Below are 5,215 nucleotides of genomic sequence, written 5' to 3'. Positions count from 1 at the left end.
AGTGGTGTATTAAAGCCCCCCACTGTAATTGTAGAAGCATCTATTCCTTCCCTTAGTTTCTCCAGTGTTTGCCTCAGATATTTGGATGTATTCTTGTTAGGAGCATAAATGTTTATAATTGTTCTTTCTTTTTGAATGATTATCCCTTTCACTAATATGTAGTGTCCATATTTGTCTCTCATAATTGTTTTGCATTTAAAGTCTGTTTTGTCTGATATTAACATAGTTACTCCTGCCATTTTTGGTTATTATTTGCCTGTAAGATTGTTTTCCAGCCATTCACTTTCAACCTCCTTGAATCCCTGGGTCTAAGATGTTTTTCATGTAGACAACATATAGATGGATCATACTTTCTTATCCAATTTTCCAGTCTGAGTCTCTTGAGAGGTGAGTTTAATCCACTGAATTCACCATTATCATTGTCAAGGAATTATTTATATTAGCCATGTTTTCTTTGGATTTGTGTTTGTTATATTTTGTTTGGTTTTTACTTTTTTTTGTCTTTTTAGTTGTTCTTACACTCTCCTCCAACTCTGTCTCTCCTGTTTTTTTCTTTCCTCCTATACAACTTCCTTTAGTATTTCTTGAAGGCCAGGATTCTTGTTGGCATACTCTATTAATTTCTGTTTATCTGTGAGTATTTAAACTCTCTATCATATTTGAATGTTAGTTTAGCTGGATAGAGTATTCTTTCTTGGATTTTTTTTTTTTTTTAGTGCCTTGACTATGTCATACCACTGCCTTCTTGCCTCTATGGTTTCAGATGAGAAATCAGCACTCAATCTTATGAAGCCTCCTTTGTGTGTATGGTTATTTTCTCTTGCTGCTTTTAGAATTTTCTCTTTGTCTTGAGCATTGGATAATTTGACAGGTATATGTCTTTGGGTAGGCCTGTTGGGATTTATGCTATTTAGGGTGCATTGTGCTTCCTGGATGTGAATGTTCATCTCCCTCAATAGGTTTGGGAAGTTTTTATCCATTGTTTCCTCCAACACCCTTTCTGTTCCCTTTCCCTTCTCTTCTTTTTCTGGGATGCCTATAATGCCTATGTTTTCACATTTTGCATTGTCATTCCAGTCCCAAAGTCCCTGTTGAATTTTTTCCCTCTTTTTATCTATCAATTCTAGTATCTGTTTGATTTCAGATGTACTGTCTTCCACATCATTAGTTCCTCTCCCTCATAAAATGTGCTGTTATTTTCTGAGAGTGTGTTTTTGATTTCTTGGATTGTGCTGTTCCTCCCCATCAAATCTGTTGTCTTTTTTTTTTTTTTGCATGATTGCAATTTCTTCTGTATGTTCCCCAAGTGTTTTCTTCCTATTATTATCTCTTCTTTCACCTCATTAAATTGGCCCCTATTAAATGTTTTGAGAGCTTTAATTACTTGTTAGATATTCTACTCTTCTTCCTATTTTTTAGTTTGTTCATTGGATTGGGTCATGTTTTCCTGATTATTGGTTTGGTTTGTAGTTTTTTGTTGCTGTCTGGTCATCATTTTATCTTGCTAGTTTGATTAACTTCTTTGTCTAGTTTCAGGGATAATTAGTTGTTGTTTTTGCATACATGTTAAGTCTTCTCTTTGCCATTTTGTTCTTCTTATTCTATTTCCTTGCTGTTGGCTCAGTTCACTTGAAGGAAAATATTAGGGCAAGTGAAAGCAAAACAAGTAAGAAAAGAAAAAAGTAGAATAGTAGTATTGATAGTAAATGTTAGCAGAAGAACCTTGTAAGATCTAGGAGAATGGGTATTAGACTCATGTAAGCTGTGTAGAGTTAGAACAGTAAGAAAAATGGAGTATCTATAATGAGACAGTAAACTGAATATGGGGAGGAATATAGTATGAATTAAAAGACCAGTGTGGTCAGGAAAGTGGGAAAGAGAAAGGAAAGGACAATAATATAGAGAGTGAATAAAAGACAAAACAGCAGAAATATATTAGAAATAAAAATTGAGGGCTAAATTAAGAGCAGTGGAATGTAAGAGAAACACTTAATGATGGAGGATAAAAAGATGTAGAGGAAAGGGGTTAGCATTGGAGGCCAAAGTCAGTACACACAGAAAAGAGGAAATCGAGGATGAGGAAACACAGCAAATGTGAATCAATTCCTGCCACACCTAATATAAAAAAAGAAGAGAAAGGGAAAAAAGGGGGGGAAGGGGGAAAATGGGGGGTAGAAATGCAAGCAAGAAAAACAGGAAGATGAAGAACAAGAAGAGGAGGAGGAGGAGGAGGAAGGGGAGGAGGAGGAGGAGCAGGAGGAGGAAAGGGCTGTAGGGGTATAAAGAGGAAGGAAAAAACGAGAAAATAAACCAATAAAAAAGACCAAAGTTTCAAGCAAGGAATCCTTTTTGCATTTAAATAAAATGCTTAGGATTCTGACCTTCCCCCTTTCTCCCTTTCTCACTTCCCTCTCTCCCAGGGCAGCAGTGAAGCTGTTTGAGGTGTCCAGTAGGAGATTCAAGTGTGTCCTTGGTTAAACAAATCACCAGAGAAAACAAAGACAGAGTGCCCACACCTCACCAGGAAACCCAAATATGCTAATGGAAGTTTTCAAAACACATCTTACAGTCCATCTCCCTTAGGTGTTCTATAGGAGGGCTAGTTGATATTCTGACTCCACATTCTTCCAGACCAAGTTTCCTATGCCAGCACTTTTAGGTAAATTGGGCTTTCTCAGCAGATTTGTCTCTCCTTTCTTCCCCAGCTTTCCCCAAGCCAGCTGGTATGCTCCTCCAAGCTCAAAGAAAAAGGGGGGGACAGGACCTGAAAATTAAAACCACACTCATTTTTCTCCTCTACACCTCCCACTCAAACCATCCAACTTACAGAGTCAGTCCAAAACTGCAGGGCTAGTGTATTTCCTCACCACAGGGAGCCCTGGATTTGGGAGTGGGAAGTCTGGGATATTGCAGACTTGGGGTCTGTGGGTCTGTGCAATGTGGGCTGTGGTGGCTTAGGGGTCACAAACCTGGTGACCATGCTTCTGGGGAACACAGGGCTTGGGAATGTCACCACACTACTGACAGTCCAGGGAACGCCTTAGGGGGAAGAATCCCACCTCTCCACAACTTCTGACCTCAGTGCTAGAAACCTACATTTCTACCTTAGCGAGCATAATTTCTGTCTCTCCAAATCGATGTCCAAACACCTCCTGCCTTGCAAGTCCCCAAAACAGCCCACTGCAGCAAGATTCCAACCCTACTCAGCTGCTCTTTTGTGGGAGCAATTATGAAGTGCATTCACTCAGATGCCATCTTGCCCCACCCATCAGCTATCATCTTTTAATATCTCCATTTGTTCACCCCAGCTTGTGCTTAAAGGGAAAGTACATGTCCCTCATTATTTAATAGAAGATGAAGAAATGCAAATGCTGGCTGTTCTTTAATCCTCCCCTTGTTAGCCATGTATATCACTCTGGCTGCTTAGATCCACCCGACAGTGAACTCAGACACTTGTTCTTGCTGGATTTGGGAAGTATCAGGTCTCAAACCTAATGCCAGGTTGCCTAAGTTTGTTTTTGCATTACTTTTTTCCTCTGCGTAGTAACACTAGGAAACATTTCTACCAAATGCAAGGCACAAGGTAGAAAGTACAGTTAAAATAATGCAGCACTTATGCAGAGTATGTTGGAAAACCCAGTAATCCCCATGCTCACTGACTCCAGGAACACAGACTGGGTGAAAGCAGCTTCAATTGATCCTCTACAAACCCTTCACACATCTTCCATCTTGTGCAAGACACCTGGTCATTCTGGGAGAGGTGTGAAGGTAAGTCAGCCTGGTTGTTGTCCACAGTCACCCTGCTAAGGCCAACAAGGCAATCCTTAGTACTGTCTTAAAGTTCTTGAGAATACCAGGGGTGCCATACTAAAGAAACTTGTCTCACAGCTGCTGGAAATCCTGGTATGCCTGTGCTCCAAGTCACTTTACAGGATGGGGAGGACAGAAAACCTCCCAGCATGGGCACAGGGCTCCTGCTCCCACACCACCGCTGGCCAGAACAAGCCCACCATATTTCAGCTTCCTCCCACTGCTGCCTTCAAGCTTGTCCACTTCTGGTGTGGGTCCACTGTGGCCTTCACTTCTGCAGAAAGCATCACCTCTAGTATGGCTCCTACACTCCGAGGTTAGCAAGTAAGTCCCAAACCATATGGCCAGTGATAAAGCTTTCAGTGTTTGATACTGTGAAAACTGGATAGCTCTTTGGGTTAAAAATAAACTTATATCTTCCCACTTCATTGTAGACAAAAGAAAATTCTGGATGGATTTTAAAAGGTAAGTGAAAAAACATCTCTAAGCGCCTTCTAATCATCAAAGCAATAGGGAGAAATCACAAAGAAAATATCAACCACTTTGACTATATGTATTAATCAACAAAAGGGGTACTGATGCAAAGTACCCAGAAATCTTTTGGCATTTACAAAGGGGATTTATTTTGGGTAGAAGCTTATAGTCACAAGGTCATAAAATGTAAGTTACTTCCCTCATCAAAGTCTGTTGCCACATGTTGGAGCAAGATGGCTGCTGGTCTCTTTGAGGATTCAGCCTTCTTCTTCAGACTCCATGGTTCCAGCTTCTTCTGGTCTCAGCTGTAGGCTGGCATAAGGCTTGTCTCTGTGTCTGGGGCTTGTTTCTTTATGGGCTTGGCTGCTCTGGTGTCTCCACAAGGTCAGCTGTAGACCATCAGGTTCTCTCTCGTCTTCCCAGGCCTCTGCCATGTCTATGGAGCCATCTCTATTCCTCTGTGTTCTCTCCTGTGTGTTTACTTCCCCAGGTTCCAGCATCAAAACTCCACCTACTTCCTTTGCCATGTCTTTTTCTCGGTGAGTCCCTGCCCATCAAAGGGGGGAAGAATCGATGTCTTACTGATATGGGCCATTCGAACCCCTGATCATAATTTAATAAAGTAAAAGTGAAACCTCTGAAATTAATACAATCTATTATGCCCAGAGGAAGAGATCAGTTTACAAACATAATCCAATATCTATGTTTGGAATTCATAAACAATATCAAATGGCTACACTATATAAAAATTGAAGATATTTGAATTAAATCAAATAAAATCCAACATTTGAAAAATGCATTACAACATGGAGAGAATCATATTATCTTTAACATACATAACGTAGGATGTTGATTGGCTGAGAGTCTCCTAGGTATTTTTGACTTGTGGTTATTTGTTATGCGTGTATGTCCCCTTGAAGGAAACTTTGTA

Source organism: Dasypus novemcinctus, unplaced genomic scaffold (assembly GCF_030445035.2).
Source record: "Dasypus novemcinctus isolate mDasNov1 unplaced genomic scaffold, mDasNov1.1.hap2 scaffold_152, whole genome shotgun sequence".
Lineage (NCBI taxonomy): Eukaryota > Metazoa > Chordata > Mammalia > Cingulata > Dasypodidae > Dasypus > Dasypus novemcinctus.
This window is presented reverse-complemented; position numbering follows the sequence as displayed.